This window comes from Vulpes vulpes, chromosome 9, assembly GCF_048418805.1.
Source record: "Vulpes vulpes isolate BD-2025 chromosome 9, VulVul3, whole genome shotgun sequence".
NCBI classification, from domain to species: domain Eukaryota; kingdom Metazoa; phylum Chordata; class Mammalia; order Carnivora; family Canidae; genus Vulpes; species Vulpes vulpes.
The window spans coordinates 64,938,815-64,957,061 of NC_132788.1; positions in this window are offsets into that span (position 1 = coordinate 64,938,815).

The following is an 18,247-nucleotide window of genomic DNA, read 5'->3' on the forward strand; positions in this document are numbered from 1 at the left end:
CCTTTTTTTTATTTTTAAGATTTTATTTATTTATTCACAAGAGACACAGAGGGAGGCAGACGGAAAAGCAGGCCCCATACAAGGAACCCGATGTGGAACTCGATCCCTGATCCTAGGATCACACCCTGAGCCAAAGACTGCTGAGCCACCCAGGCATCCGGACTTTCCTAACTCTACCTGCAGCATATGACCAATGTTGAAAATGTGGTGTGTAGTTTTCCATGATTAGATAGATGACCAACATTATATATGTATCTTTTCTCACTTTACAATATGAAAACTCCTGCAACTTAACTGGTATAGAAAATAAAAAAGAAAACATTTGGTGCATATAATTAAATAATCTAGGAAAAGATATAGCTTCAGGCACAGTTGCCACAGAGGCTCAAACAATATCTCCATCTTTCCTTTTTCCTAGAATGATTATTTTTTTTAGATAGACTTATCCCTTGAGGGGGACAAAAAGTAGCCTTTGGCAACCCAAAGGCTACATCCCTGCTGGTTTACTTTTTCAGCCAGAAGTGAGCAGTTTTATCCAAATTCCCCTTTCGCTTTCACTCTTTCCCTCTGATTGAGTTGACTTAAGTCCTCTGCTTTTCTCCAAAAATCCCCAGGGTTAGGGAAATGCAAATCCCCAATGAGTTTAGCCCTTTGAACTGAGCATTCAGCCTTTTCAGACCCGATGGATTGAAATGAAGATGGTAAATCCCCAGCTAAAATCTGAGAGGGGCCAGGCCAGTAATAAGGTGAATGAAACTGGATTGCCACAAATAACCAAGGTCTTATAAATATGCTAAAATATGGAAACCAAAATCCAAAAGCATAATATTCCACTAAACATAGCATGGTTGTATTTCTCATTCTTAGAGAGTGAACTCTAGCATGGAACATTAGGACCAAATGAAACTACTTACCAAAATGTATCCTGGATATCTTGGTCAGTCATCATAGGCTGCAAGGAACAGAAGTTATTTCACCTGGTTTAAGGTGGCAGGGACTTTATCACAAGTCTCCAGCAGAAGCTTAGAGAACCTCTTAGTGAGAAGTATAGCAAGTATAGCTGGGTCTCATGAGAGATTAGAGTTTCTCAAGAAGGTTATCAAGGATTTTAGAGTTTTCTATCATTAGATTTCTCTGCACACATGCATCACTCTCTTGGCTTTAGATACATTTCCTCCATAGTCTAGGAATAATGATGTTCACTCTCTTGCTGATAAAATGAGGTTTCTATCCCCTTTTTTTTCTATCTTTGTGTAACTTACCACTGGAATGTTATTCATTTCCTGATACATCTGCCCAAAAGTGTTCTGTCAGTGGTTTTGAAATAAAAAAATGCTGACTCTGTTGTGCCCAAGATTGTGAATCTGAGAAACCACCAAGGAGCCAACACAGATGCAAGTGCACGAGGCTTTATTTGCAAGCTCGAGCTTGGGTCCAAGTATACCCGACACGGTGGAGCAGGGACTTGGACCCCGAAGTGGGTTACAGCTGGGTTTTTTATAGGCTGCTCTAGGGGATTTTCAGAAGGGGTGAAGGAATTTCTCAAGTTCTGTTTAGATTCTGATATGGGGCTTTCAAGGGCATTGAGCTCTGTTCTCATTCTAATATGGGACTTTCTACCACATGCGTGAGCTCTGTTGTCTTTCTGATATGGGATTCCCTGCCAAGGATATTCTGCAGTTTTTCCTGTAAAGTTCAGCTCTTATTCACAGGGGCCCAAGATGGCTATACTTGTGCTAATGCTAAACTTGAGGTGGAATGGCCTTGATTTTTCTCAGCCTCCATTACTCCAGTCCCATCTCCATGTGATCTTTCATTTGGAATATACTCCTCTATTTCTTCTTTTTCTTTATTTCTGTCTATTAAGTAAAACAGCCACCTCTCCCACTCTTGAAGGTGTGGCCTTTATAGATGAATCATTGAAGCCTGCCCTGGCCTTTGGTTGTCTCTCAACACTTTGTGATTGTCCAAGCGGACTATTTCGCTCTTTCACAGTTGAGCATGTGGCAAGTCAGTGTTCCAAGGGGGAGGATGAGGAGTCAGACCCCTGGGCAGCAGGTTTTAAAGTATGCAGACATATACAGTCCTATGGGACTGGCTATCGTGCCAGGTGGCCTACAAGGTGCCCCTTGAAGGGCAGTTGGAAATATCGGGGCTCCAGACCAGTGTGTAAGCTCCTTTCTGGGAGATCTGGCCAGGGTTAGTGAGGGAGAGAGAGAAGACAAGGATGGCATCCCCCAGCCTCCCCTGAGAGAAAGTCCGCAGGCGCTTGGGCAGATGTGTGCCAAACCCGAGGCCTGCCCCTCAGGCTGAAGCTCCAGGCCCCGCACGGGGCCTGTCTCCCGGACGGTGAAGGTGCGCTTGGCTCTGCTCTCGGCGCCTGCGCTGGGGGCCGGAGCCTGCCGGGAGCCGTGTGTGACTGTGCCAGCCCCGGATCCGGGCCGCAAGCCCTTCCAAGAGCGCCTGGTGGTCTGGAAGGTGGCAGCTGGGGCAGCGCGTGCCAAGCGCCGCGCCCCCGGCTCTGGGAAGGTTTACTCTCCAGCAAGAGCCGCGCTGGCCACCAGAGCCCAGGACGCAGAGGTGTCCCCCTGCAACGGCCGCAAAGACCCAGACGCCAGCTGCTCTCCAGGAGACACCTGTGCCCAGGAGCGAGGCGGGCACCGCCAGCCTGCCAGCCCCCGGGAGCAGCCCAGCAGGTTCCCAAATGTGCGTCAAGTCAGCGCTCACTGATGCTCTGAGACAAGCAAAGAAGCTTCGCCCACGTGAAGTTGGGCACCCCTGTCGGCCGCTCCAACCAGGGCAGGTGAGTTGGAGCATGCCAGCCGTTTAAGAACAGCCTTGTGGGTCTCACGGTCACAGCCCTGTTGGCTCTCAAAGCTAGATGTTTGGGGGGGGCTCACCTCCCAGGTGGGGGTCATAATAGGAGGAGGAGTCTGGCCTGGCGTTCACACCCTTCACTCCGCAGGGCAAAGCTCTGGGTTTTGCTTGCCTTCTGGACGCCTGCACCAAGAACGGAGTCCATGGTGAACTTGTGCCCCAGCCTCTCCTACTTTGTGGTGAGCCTCCTCTTTCCACTGGATGCATAAGGATCCCTCAGCCAGGTGGTGGTGGTGGTGGTGGTGGTGGTGGTGGTTGTTTTTTAAGAGAAGTTCTTCCAAGCTGGAGATTCCATGTTATTGTGGGAGGAGGTGAGTTCAGGATCCTCTTGCATTTTCACCTTAAACGGGAACCTTATCTCCATGTGATCTTATAACCCCAGATTGGGTCCGACTGTGTAATTTATAGTCTGTTTCTTAATTCTTAATTCTTGGATTGTGATATCGTGTGTCAAGTGTGCATTCCTGGTACAATCAGCCACAGCTGACAGGGGCAATTTGCATGTTATCCAAAGGATGTCTAAGAAGATGTGGCCAGGGGAGAAATGCGGGGCGATTTGCTGGAGGATTTGGAAAACCAACAGTTCTCAGACCTGATCTTGAGGCACTGTCATTAAACATGCTGGTGCTGAAGGCAGACAGCCTAAATTTGAGTCATAGGTCCATAACCTATTTCCTATGTGGCTGGAAGATTTTTAAAATCTCATGTGCAAATGGAAATAATGATAATACCTATCTCGTAGGGTTGCTCTGGACAACAAAGAAGCTAATTAGGCTAAAATTATTAGATTCATGGTTGACACATAGTAAGCACTAAATAAATATTAGCTGTTATTAAAATAGTGGGTGCATAAACTCTGTGTCCAAACTGACAGTTTCAGACAAGGACTCAATGCATTGAATGAAATGTACAGCAGAGTGCTGCAAATAGATCATCCGTGATCTTAGGTCTTAGTAATCAAAAGAACAGGGAATGGAGACTAAAGTTCTACCTGAGGGCAAAGGTCCCTGGTCCCCATGTTTATGAACCCCTGGCTGACTTGGCAGCTACTACACATTGCACCAAGGAGACCTGCTTCAGCCTCCAATGGACTTATTCAGTTCAAAACTCCTTGCTAAACTGCTGAGGCTTCTCTTGATCAACTTTATATGGAGTGAGAACCTGTCCCACTGAAAGGTGGTGGGTGGGTGAAGCCCAACATGGCATAGCCTCATTAAGGCAGGGAGTGAAAGGCAAGAAAGCCAATTATAGCAGCCTGCAGCCCCTGTGCAGATGCTGCCATCAGGGGCTGCCAGCCTCTCTTGCCTCGGGGTACCAGATAATAACTTCAGAATAGGAACTTGGACAGCCAGCCAGGCTCAGCTTCTACTTCACAGCTCATGGACATGAAAGGCAATACCTTTCAGAACAGCAAAAATGTCCTGAAAGCAGCAGGGAGATGGAGTATTTAATAGGTATGTTCTCCTGGTGGGCGGGTGTCAAGGAAAATGGTCTCTGGTTGCTCATTAAATGTTACCAAGACATTGAGACAGAGAAGGCACAAGGCGCTGAAGAAAAACTCAAACACTTTCACAGCTAGGATGAGTGGGCAGGTTTTGTGAGAATAAACTTGGCTAACTCATGAGACGTTCTCTATTCTGAAGGCACCACAGGTGTGGGATGAAATTACAGAGAAAGTCAAGAAGAGTTTAATAAGTTCACAGATGTTCCTAATGCGAGTAAAAGTTAGGAAACGTCAGGCTCCACTTTCACTGGATCTATGGTCCTGCCTCCCCCAGGACACTGGTTATAACCTTCATAATTATAGGGTATTTTGGAAAAGACTTTTCATGACTCGTGTTTCGATATATGACTCTCTTTTGAAAATCGACCCATTTAGAAGAGGTCAACACGATCGTGTAAATAAAATGTAAAGCACAGTGCCTGACATACAGTAAACATTCAAAACTCTGGCCACTTTTTTCCTTTCCCTGTTTTGTGTAACTTTTCATCTGGACTAAGAGTTTCTCATTTATTTCTTTATATTTATATTTGTTTGACATACATGTATATAGTGTAACTATGTGCCACTCAATCTTAGCACTTTATATTAATGCATTTAATCCTAACAATAAATGTATAGGATAGGGTCAATTATAAACACTATTTTACAAATAGGGAAACTGAGCTTTGGGATGTTAAGTAGTTAGTGTTTTAAAAAATTAACTGGGTAGGGATCCCTGGGTGGCTCAGAGGTTTGGTGCCTGCCTTTGGCCCAGGGCGCGATCCTGGAGTCCCGGGATCGAGTCCCACGTCGGGCTCCCGGCATGGAGCCTGCTTCTCCCACCTCCTGTGTCTCTGCCTCTCTCTCTCTCTCTTTTTCTATCATAAATAAAAATAAATAAATTAAAAAATTAACTGGGTAAATTTAAAGTTCTAATTGGCTTTATTAATGGTTCTTGAATCTGGAGGCATCCCATCTAGCAAGTAGAGGGTTGTTCCAAGGAGTTGTGCAAAATGGAAGGTTTTTATAGGACGGAGGCAGGACGGGAAAACTTATTAGCAAAAGTAAAGAAAGAACTGTTTCAGGCAAGATGTAACAGTTTCCTTCCTTTAGATGAAAGATGTTTCCTTCCTTTAGAGGAAAGAGAAAGGGGTCTTACTCAACAGATTAACTCATCTTCCTTTGGGGAATAGAGAAGGCCGATGTGACAGATTACATCATTTATGCTGATCAGAAAATTCCTGACTGGTCAAGACTGTATCTCTGGGGGAGGTTGAAATTACAATTAGATTAGGCATTAAGCCCTGGTGTACTGACTTGGGGCCTTACTGTAAGTGATGCCATTTTGTACCTATGGTTTCCTTCTCTCTTCTTTTATTTTCCTTTCGCTCTTTACTTTTTTTCTTTTTAATACTAGTAAAGGTGAAGCCAGAATTTGAAGCTATAAATAAATGTATGGTTTTAGTCAACAGTGGTCTCAGAGGACAGAAAGGAAATATATTTATCTGTGTTTTATTTGGCCTCAGGTAGTTCCTCCCCCCGGGAGGCATTCAGTATCTGCTTATTGAACTTTGGAAGAGCAAGCAATACACCTTCCTAAGACTCTAGTACATACCTTCCCCATGTATACTGAAAGGATTCAGATTCTCACTTAAGAACTTAGAAGTAAAAGAAATTAATGGACAGAAGTAGCTTCTTGCCTGTGTGCTATACCAGTTTAGTTGGAGACCAGACAGCAAGTATAATCATAAAAAATGTATACAATTTTCATTCCATTTTCCAGGCGCAGAACCAAAATTCAGAGGCTCTATGTTGAATCATCTTATCCAATTCTCAGGCTGCTTCCAGTCCTGTTTTAATCCCTGCTTCTGCCACAGTGGGACAAAAGACATCTTCTGTTAGGATGCCCTCTTCTTATGAGTCTTTTGATTGCAAGGGAGTGAGTCCATCTTCAGGTACAGCTGGATTTCAGACTTTAATGGTGTTGTTGGTATTTGGTTACTCTTCCCTATCTTCCATCTGCCTTTCCCAATTTTGGCTGCATTCCAAGAATCCTCCTGTAGCGTAGCCAAATAGCTACATCAGCACCAAACTTTATGTTTCCTCATTTTTATAGCCCATATGAAAGACAGAATTTCTCAGAAATTCTAGGCAGTTTGGTTATAATGCATAGGATTGGGTTGGGTTATATACCATATATGAAAAAATCAATTAACCACTCTGGATCATGGGAATCAAGTTAGCAATCACTTTGAATCAAGGGAATCTGCTGTACTGATTGATTTCAGTGAGGACTAAGTGCTCTTCTGCAGAACAAAAAGAATAAATTAGTGGCTTTGCAAACAAGTGCTACACAGGATCGACATAATGATTGTTCCTGCAGATGCAAACAACCTCCTTAATAGCTTCCACCTTTTTTCTCATCTGCCCTCCCACTTTTCAACCCTCAGGGTTTGTCTTTCTAAGGACATTTTCATTTGGCTTTAAACTTGCCATTATTGGAAGATCTAAAGGTCACAGGCAGGATCCTGAGACATATAAGAACAGGAACAAGGTTTTGTCATCTTAAAAGAATTATCAGCCAAGGTTTATTCCCTGAACTACTTATAAGCATCTTTTCTCTCTCTCTCTTCCCCAAATGCCAAAATGAATCAATTGCTTACAGATAGATAAGTACATCTCCCTAGCTGTTAGATTCAAAGATGGGGCTTTTGATGCATTTCCTATTCCCACAGAAGAAGGCATACCAGGGGGACTCTGTGTGCTGTCAGGTTTGGAATGAATAAGCAGCTCGCACTTCACTTTACAAATAATTTCTATAAGCAAATTTGAGTAGGAACAATGTTATTTGTGAGAAATTGTAAGAGTTAAAGAATAAGGACACAACGAACCCTTTTGCCCACCTCACAGCCTAAGAAGATACATTAACATTACTTTTGAAGGCCCCTTTGTATCCCTCAGTTATCTCCTCTCAAGTTCCCATGATTTTCACCATAATTTTTCCTCACACGGATATCCCTAACAACATACTGATTAGTTTGCAGATTTCAAATCAACTCAATAAAATCTTAACAGTTATATTTTATTGTGACTTGCTTTTTCACTCATTCCCAAGAATTATCTAATTATACATAACTATACTATAGTTCATTTCACTGTATATGGCATTCAACTGCATGACTAGTCCTTGATTTATCCTATATTCTTGATAGGCACTTGTACCTTTTTCATTATTTGGCATTTATTAACATTTTCACACATGTGTCCACACATGTGTACAATCTTTAGGGATTATCCTAGGGACTACTTTGCTGGGTCGTAGGGCTTGCCCATCTTCAATTTGACTACATAATGCCAACCTGTTTGCCAAATTGATTAAAACAATGGACACTTCCACCAACGGTGTGTCTGTTTTTGAGTAGATCCACATCCATGCCAACATTGATGTTGAAATACTTTTAATTACATTTTTATTTTCGAACACTTTTAAATTAATAGATAACTTGCGAAGAGAGTACAGTATACCCCATACCAAATTTCTTCCATTAACTTTAGTATGATATGTTATTATATATATATTTATTTATTTATTTAAAGATTTATTTATTTATTTATTTATTTATTTATTTATTTATTTATTCATGATAGACAGAGAGAGAGAGAGAGAGGCAGAGACACAGGCAGAAGGAGAAGCAGGCTCCATGCCGGAGCCCAACACAGGACTCGATCCCGGGACTCCAGGATCGTGCCCTGGGCCAAAGGCAGACACCAAACCGCTGAGCCACTCAGGGATCCCATGATATGCTATTATATTTAATGCACGAATAATACTGAGACATTGTCATTGATGAAAGTCTACACTGTATTCAGATTTTCACAGTTGTTTCCTAATGTCCTTTTACAGTTCCCAGATATCATTGAAGATACCCATATTATATTTAGTCCCGTGTCTCCTTAGACTCCTCTTGGTTGTGACAGTTAATCAGACTTTATTTTTGTTTTTGATGATCTTGGCAGTTTGTAAGAGTACTGGTCAGGTATTTTGTAGAATGTCTCTCCATTGAGATTTGTCTGATGTTTGTTCTCATGATTACACTGGGACTATGTATTCTTGGGAAGAAGACCACAGAGGTAGAGTACCATTCTCATCAAATCACTGCAGGGACACATGTTATCAACATGACTTATTATTGCTGATGCTGACCTTGATCACCTGGCCAAGGTAGTGTTTGTCAGATTCCTTCACTGCAAAGTTACTCTTTTCCCCTTTTTTCCATAATTGTGTTATTTGAAAGGACATCACTGTGCAGTAGTGCACAGTTATAGAGAGGAGGATATGCTTTAGCTCCCTGAGGGTGGAGTATCAATACAAATTATTTGGAATTTTTCTGCATGGGAGATTTATACTATTCTATTTATTCAATCATTTATATGATTGATGTAAATTCATCTATATTTTATATTTTGGTTATAATTCAACACTATTTTATTTATTGTGCTGCTCAAATTGCTCTAGCTTTGGCTACTGGTAGCTCCTTGAAAGGCTTTTTGCTTTTGTCAGTATGTGTGAGTGAATGTGGTATCTCCTCAGGATTTCAATCTGCACTTCTGTAACCCTTTACTCTGAGAATCACATTTGCTAGTTTTTCTATTGGATTGTAGGTGTTTTATTTTTTTTCATTTGTCTCAATTTCTTTCTTTTATGCTAAGTAATTATTTTTAGTTATATGTGTTAGAGATATTAGTGTTTCCCAATTTTGTGCTTCTCTTTTATTTATGGACGCTCTTGGCATACTGAAATTCTAAGGATTAGTACAAATAAATAGTGATTTTTTTTTAAGGTTGTAACTTTATAAGATTAAGATTCTCTTGATTTCTGGGATGCCTAGGTGGTTTAGTTGGTTAATTGTCCAACTCTTGGTTTCAGCACAGGTCATGATCCCAGAAGCCTGAGATTGATCAGGATCTGTATTCAGCAGGGAGTTGGCTTGAGATTCTCTCCCTCTCTCTCTCTACCCCTCTCCCTGCTCATACACTCTGTCTCTAAAATAAATAAATAAATAAATAAATAAATAAATAAATAAACAAACAAACAAATAAATAAAACCTTTTAAAACACCTCTCTACTTCCTGAGATTATAAAGATATTCTCCAAAATATTCTTTTGTAGACTGCCTTTCACCTCAGTGAAATTGATTTGTGTACATAGTGTGAGTTAGGGTCCAATTGATATTTTTTCCATGTAGATGACTAATTATCTCAGCAGCATTCATTGAAGAGTAAATTATTTTGTTAATGATCTAACAACATTTTAACAGTATTGTAAATTTAGTTTCCATAATTGTGGATCCTTGTCTAGAATCACTGTCTTAATTCCATTCTTAAGATTTCTGTCCTTCTTAGGATATCACATGTCCTTAATTATGAAAGCCATATTTATCTATTTATTTTATTTAGTAAGGCAAGTTCTACCAAGATATCATCTTTAGGATTGACTTGGACATTTTTTGCCATTTGCTTTAACATATAAATTCTAGTATTGTTTTGTGAAGTTCCACAAAGATCAACCCAAAACATAACAAAAGAGTTGATGGAATTTAATTCAATCTATAGATCAACTTGTAAACAATCTCTGTACAATATTGAGCTCTTTACTATATTCTAATCCATGTATGTGGCATATCTCTTCATTAAAGAATCTTTAATGTCTTTCAATACATTTTTAGGATTTCTTGCATAATAATATTATCTTCAGCGGAATGCCTGGGTGGTTTAGTGGTTAAAGCATCTGCCTTTGGCTCAGGGTGTCATCCTGGAGTCCTGGGATCAAGTCGCACATTGGGCTCCCTGATGGAGCCTGCTTCTCCCTCTGCCTTTCTCCCTCTGCTTTTCTCTCTGTGTTTATCATGAATAAATAAATATTTTTTAAAAATTAAAAGTAAATAAAAATAAAAAAAATATCTGTACAGATAGCACCTATTAAGACCACCCGGTGCACAGAATAAACTAAATATATATAGTTTATCCAATATATTGGATAATAGGAAGAAAGTAAGAAAAACAGGGAAAGAGACAGGAAGAAGGATAAGCAGGGACTGTTTCTTCTGGAGCCTTACAAGTCAGCCTTGAATTCTGTCCAGGAGATGAGAAATCTGTAGAGTCTTAGGGAATTTTTTTTAAAAAATCAAATATATCTGGCAACCTCAAGAAAAATGAATCAAGGAGGAGCAAGAATGAATGTTGAAAGGAAACTATGGTGGCCAGATGAACCATTTGTAGGAAGTCTGCAGTGTTAGGCGAGTTGGAAAGAAAGATATTTATGTATTTGGTATGGAGAAATAAAGGAGTGATCCCTTGAGAAAGCATGTAATTTTAGGAATATTCTATGCAGTAATGTACTATAATTTATATCTGAAATTTAAGAGTTAGAGCAATTTAAAATTTATATCCATTTTTATAGGTTTCAATTCTACTCTGGAACTTCAAAGATGTGGTGAGTCATTCATAGGGTATGACAACTTGAGAGTTGAAGTTCCTATGTGTATGTCATTTTACCTCAACTGGTTATTTCTTCATTTTATATGAATTATTTCCTAATTTTATATGATTTAAGAATGTGATTTAGATTACTGAAGTGCCACCATACAATAAAGGGTTACGATTATGACTTTTTATAAGAATAACTTGATATTGAAGCTGAATTGGCCTAATAAACACCAGATAGGTTTAAAGTTGCAAATTTAGAGGATATTCTCACTTTCTTTGGATAGGGGATATGGGTAAAACATATGGAAATTCCTAGATGAGGAGACATTGGTGAGAATGGAGAGAAAAAAAATAGTATTCTACATGCAGACTCCTATTGTTAATTTAATCAGCATTTCCATAATATTTCCACTCATGGCCCAACTAACGTCCTATGTGCCATAAGGTAGCAACACAGTTAGACTATTACATGAATCCTACTAAAGGACAAATTTAATGCCTGACTCATCTTTGAACTTCCAGTGTTGAGAATGGGGCTTTGCACGTAATAAGTGCCCAATACAGCAGATGTTTCAAAGAGAACCGTTCTGTCATTTTACTTGAAATAGCTAGTGATTTGTAGGCACATGCTTAGTGTCCCCTGTAGGTAATCCAGCCCTGCAAATGGTTATTTCTGCTGGGTTCCTGGGATCCCCACAAGGTACCAAAAGGGTTCCTGTTAGATCTACTCAAAAATAGCTTCAGAAGAAGTTATGTGGGTATTGAAAATTATCAGGAAGTGGAGGAAAATTTAAATGTTTGTACCATTTACATGAATACCAAAATCATCTTTGTTAAAAGATCAAGAAACAAAGTATCAGGTAGTCTTTTCTCTTTTAGAATTAACCTTCCATAAATAATTCTTCTATTTGTGGCCTGTTAGTTGAAGCCCGAACTAACTTCTCTGAGATAAATTTCAAATTTTCTCCCTTTTAAAATGAGATATTTGAGAAGTAATATCACTTGTAATTCAAATTAGGCCAAAGAGGCACAACTAGCATTTTTTCAAAGATTAAGTTATGAATGTTTTCAAACATACAGCAAAGTTGAAAGAATTTCACAGTAAACATAAAAATACCTGCCACCTACATTCTCTCACTCATATTTCACTACACTTGTTTTGTTATGTATCTATCCATCTATTCATATCTCTATGTGTAAATCTTTCTTGTGTTTAAGCATTTCAAACTCATTACAAACATCAGTAGGCTTTTCCCAAATATCTCAGCATGCATACCATTTACTACAAAATTGTAAGACACTGCATTTACCACCTTACAGATTATGTATAATGAGATGGTAGTAGCTCTCCAAAGCGTGCGCTGCTAAGATTTTCTAATTTTCTGTCTTCTTTGCTGACTGACACCAAACCTTGACATTGAGATTGAGAATGCTTGACTTGTTATATAGATCATAATTAGTATTGTGTATTACAAGATAAAGAAGTTATTTCAGTAGAAAAACTTTCATATATGATATATAATTTGGCTGGATCATGAGCTACAAGTAGAATTTCAACATTGATGCACATAGCACAGTGCCCTGCCCCAAGGAAATACTTTAATATATTTTCAAATCCATTTTAATATTTGTATACATAATTCCCACATTCAGGATTTATCTCATATGACTAACCTGAACTAGTGTAAAGATCTTTTACCCCCCCAGAGCCCTTACCCTGTGCTGCTTTCTCTGATAATCAAACACTATATATAAATATAAAATAAAAAATAAAAATCTGCTCTTTCCCCACATTAATGATGTGCTTCCATTCTCTTCCTCTCATCTTGGCATTTTAGTTATTGGATACACACCTTACACATTATAATGTGCACAGTCTGGTAACTTTCCTTCCTGCCCTATTATTTTTAGGAGTTGTGGTTTTTAAGTAAAGGAAAAAGAATAAGTATTAGGACAGGAATTTAACTAGTCACTTCAAAAATCAATATCTATGCAGTGGAGCCTGGGTGAACAGTTTTTTGGCTGGCATGTTGACTGCCTTTTAAGTGATAATGTGTGTATCTATGCCTTGTCTGCCACCATTATGATTAATAATTTTGTTCTTAGCTCTGAAGAGGAAAATCTAATAATCTGGTTAACAGATCCATCCACAAAGGATGATTTCCCCAACTACTGGCCAATACATTGATACTGCAGTGAGTCTTAGTTTCTCCAACATAAATGAGATGAACTATATGTAAAGTCACTGATGCTGTTTATGCCTATGATTGGCTACTCCCCACCTAACAAGGGGCCTGGTACATAGTAGACATTCTATAAATGTTTTAATGCGTATATCTTACACTGTTATTTATTCTAACTGCAAAAGCATTTTGAAATATTAATATAACAGCATACTGTATTATACTGTAAATAGGCTATAATAACATGAAATCAAAACCTACAAGAATATACAGAATAGGAAATGTGTTAATTTCCTAGAGTTGCCGTAATAAATTGCTACAAGCTTGATGGATTAAAAAAACAGAAATTCATTCTCTCACCGTTCCAGAGACTGAAAATCTGAAATCTAGGTGTTGGCAGGACTCAACTCCTTTCTGAGACTCTGAGGGAGAATTTTGCCTTGTATCTACCAGCTTTTGGTGGCTCCAGACATTCCATGTGGATGCATTGCTCTGATTTCTACCTCTGTCTTTACCTGGCCTTGTCCTCTGCGTCTCTGTCTCCTTCTCATCTATCTCAAATCTCCCTCAGCTTTTCTTTATAAGGACACCTGTCTTTGGATTTAGGGCCCAGTCGGATAATAAACCTCATCTTGACCTTCTTAATTCCATCTACAGAGACCTCTTTTCTAAGGAAGCTTACATTCACAGATTGTAGGGGTTAGGACAGGGACATAACTTTTTGAGGGCTACATTCAACCCACTACTCACTCAGTATGCTATGTACTCACATACTTTCCTGTAGAATAATGCAAATCAAGAGAATGTTGTGCAGCAAAGCTTTTAAATGAACATGCTGTATTTAAGGAACAGCTGAGAAATATAACTGATGTATTTTTAACCAAGGCTGCAATTTCCTTTTGTTAATATCTTTGCTCTATAAAATGTATCTGGAACTTAAATCATCCAAAAGTGTAGCAAACTGTTGCTGTAAAGAAAATTTCATTATTTACTACCAACAAAATTAAATTAAAACTACTATAGATCTTAAAGCTGCAATTCTAACGACAGAAACCCTCCTTGGAACATCTCCTCTATTAAGGTGGAATCACTCAGAAACTCTTCAAAATTTCTATAACCAAGGTTGTTGGCCACTGAACTGAAATCCGTGCAGTAATGAGAGACAGGAGTTAACATAAACTATGTATCTGATAGCTTTATTGATGCTTTTTCCCTCCTCTAAGTGAAAACATTCTTCAGTCATTTGAACGCTTTCTTCAGTCATTTAATGACAATTGAATTTGGCACATCTAAAAAAAATGTATGTAACCGCTAGCTTGAATTAAGATTAATATTCTTTCATGTTTTTCTTCTGCTGTTGTCTGAGCAACCTCTAAGCTACTGATTCCATAGAAACCTAACACAATTATTTGTGTGACAAGACAAAAAGGTATCTTAGACCCATGGTATAATATAAATCACATATGCTTTTTTTGGAGGGGGGGGGCGGGCATTCTTTCTGAGCTACACAATAGCAGATGACTGTGCTTTCATTTTATTTAGTGGACATTGCCCCGAGATTGGTGCTGTAGGTTGACTGATTGTTGTAGTTTTTCCATGCCATTCTAAACTTATATCCATTTTCTGGTCCTCCATAGGTATTTTGGAAGGATAATAGTCAGATGCCATCAAACTTAAAGCTGAATTTGGCAGGGCTTTGATATCTGAAACTAGAGGTAAGGTCTTTTATAGGCAGTAAATGTATGAAACAAGACAAAGAAGCCAAAGATATCCAAGAGGCCTAGGTGAGGAGACCACAGATAGAAGAAGACTCATTGGTTGCTTCATTATAGGATACAAAGGGAAATGAATGGGACATGGGAAGGGAGGAGGAGGAGCATGCAGTGAGGTGGGGGGAATGGAGACAAAGATTTGTGAAAACATCCAGAATGAGTGTTCACCATCAGGCACCACATGGTTGAAATAATGTGCACCTCCCTCTACTTTATAGGGTGGTCTACAGTTATTTTGTCCAAATGGTACTCTAGCATTTCATTGTTTCAGGCAGAAGGAAATAAAGTCTACAAGTCATGGAATGAGCTTACCCATTCAAAAGATATTTATTTTTTAAAAAAGGTCTTCCAGGAAAACAAAAAACAAACAAACAAACTATAGACACCTCTACTTTCTTTTCCCATCCATTCCTCACAAGATAGCAAGTGACCCAGATAGTGGTATTTTCATGTAAAAGGGACCTGCAGAAAGTTAGAGGGATCTTCTGATCCTGGTTTAGCCTAAAGTTGTAGTTTGTCAAAGAGTTGAATTGGATAAGATATACAGTTTTGATTTTGGACTGGCTTTATCTTTTTAAATCCTAAAAATGAGCCCATTTGTGAGTACCCAAAAGTTTCTAGAGGAACTATGTGATTTCCCCAAGGCTTGGTGATACCAAACAACATGTGCTAGAAGGCACTTTTTTTAAATTTATTTATGATAGTCACAGAGAGAGAGAGAGAGAGAGAGAGAGAGAGAGGCAGAGACACAGGCAGAGGGAGAAGCAGGCTCCATACACCGGGAGCCCAACATGGGATTCAATCCCGGGTCTTCAGGATTGCGCCCTGGGCCAAAGGCAGGTGCCAAACCGCTGCACCACCCAGGGATCCCCAGAAGGCACTTTTTAAAAAATATGGACTTGGCAGCCCTGGTGGCTCAGAAGTTTAGGGCTGCCTTCAGCCCAGGATGTGATCCTGGAGACTCAGGATCAGTCCCACGTCAGGCTCCCTGCATGGAGCCTGCTTCTCCCTCTACCTGTGTCTCTGCCTCTCTCTCTGTGTGTCTCTCATGAATAAATAAAATCTTTAAAAAAATAAAAAATAAAAATAAAAAATATGGACAGAGAAAAATGAATGGGCTGTTTGCATGCTACTGAGTCCTGCCCACTCTTATATTGATTACAAGTTTGCAATTATAAAGATGAGAGCTGTGAAGGAAAAGAGCATAGTCCCTCAAAGCAATGACTTTGATTAGTGAAAGGGAAGAATAGGGAAACTGGATAAAAGAGAATTGTCATATGGTGACATCAGCATATGCAAAGGATAGGTGAGAAATAGGAGCTTGGGTACATCAATGAACTGAGGATCGCTAATGCAGCAAGATGTTAAAAAATAAGGGGGAGGGATCCCTGGGTGGCGCAGCGGTTTTGCCCCTGCCTTTGGCCCAGGGCGCGATCCTGGAGACCCGGGATCAAATGCCACGTCGCGCTCCCGGTGCATGGAGCCTGCTTCTCCCTCTGCCTGTGTCTCTGCCTCTCTCTCTGTGTGTGTGACTATCATAAATAAATAAAAAAAAATTAAAAAAAAAATAAGGGGGAAAGTGACAGGACATGAGGCTTTGGAGCAGCCAGAAGTTACCTCCTAACTCTGTCTTTAAGCCTTGAATAAGAATTGTCTAGGGAGCGTGCATGGTTGGATGCATGTTCATTCCCTCTAGTGGGTGATGGGATAGGACAAATTGGAAGAATAGTACTATTCATGTGATGCAACTTGTCAAATATACATTTTCCTTCCTTGAAGCCTTTATGATGACACATCATTTTTCTTTTAACTTACTTCATTTACTTTAATCTGTCTGGTATTATAGTTTCTGGTATCCCTCTCTAATCCTCTTCATTAGATTGTAAGCTCCTAGTCTAGTACTCTTATAATAGATATTTGCTGAGCTCAAAGAAAAGGCATTGCAAATACCATGCTTATCCATGGATTAACAGCAGATCACCAGGCCTGTGGGGCCCTGGTGGTATTTCAAATTGCGGTTAAAATGTGTGAAATATATTTCTGGTCTTTGGAGGTTTTTTTTTTTTTCCCCTCATGTATCAGCATTTTTCATAGTTCTTATTTTGGTTTCTTTTGTATGTTTTTAAAGATTTATTTATTTATTTATTTGGAGGGAGAGGTGCAGAAAGAGAGGGAGAGAGAAAATCTCAAGTAGATTTGGCACTGAGTGTGAAGCCTATGCAGGGCTTGATCTCATGATCCTGAGATCACAACCTGAGCCAAAACCAAGAGTTGGGTGCTCAACCAACTGAGCCACCAAGGCACTCCTATTTTCTTTTCTATTTTACAAAATTATTTCATATATTCAATATCCCAGACATTATATTAATTCATTCATGCATGCATGCATGAAATCATGCATTCATTATTCATGCATATTCATGCATGCATTTATATATACCACAGTGGGCACTAGAAAGTACTTAAGTTACCATTTGTGGGAATAAATTAAAAGCCCTCCTGTCAATATGAGCATATTACTCAAAGTTTCTGGATCTCAATTTCCTGATAGCACTGATGATAAATACTGTGAGGCTTAAATGAGATCAACCACGTAAGGCACAACATCTATAATATTAAGTCATGAATCTATGTTACCAACCATTATTCTTTCTGTAATGTTATAATGCTAATAATGGGGGGGAGGGGAGGTGGTATGGGAATGCCTTTACCAATTATAAAATTAGAAAATGATATTTTCCAATGTAATAAATATATTTTCCATGTACTTTATAATAATATTTTCCATTTACTTTAATTATATTTGGTATTGACTTAATTAATCCATCATTAGTAGTGAATGTGACATTTCAGGTATTCTGAATCCCGTGTTTACTTAAGTAAAATCATGAACAACAATAATTGCTACCATTTACTGAGTGCCTACTAAATGCTGAAGTGTGGGCAGTACTTTACATATACTAATTTATTTCATACATCAACCTTGAAAGACAGGTATTATTAATTCCATTATAATTGAAAAAGGTAAGGCTTAGACTTGCCAAAGGCGCATTGCTTATAAACTATGGAACCTATGTCTGGCCTCATTAGGAAAACGTGGAAGCATGCATGATTTCTTATGATTCCTTTATAGCATGTCAAGAAGCTGTCTTCATGTCATGTTCCGATAGATCTACTTTTGCTCCAGTGTCAGTATATAACTTATTCTAGCACTTGTATATTATATCAATATCTTCTGTTTACTATTTTTTCTGACATTCTTCCTTAAAGACAAGGAGGATAGGGTTTGTATCTATATATCTTCTTCTGTTTAGCAACAGTTCAAACACACTGAATCAATGAGTGATGAATCAGTGAGTGAGTGATGAAGAATGGCTAATATCCACATACGTGTTCGTAAACATATTTGAATGCTACCTTGAAATGCAAATCTAGTTGTTCTAATG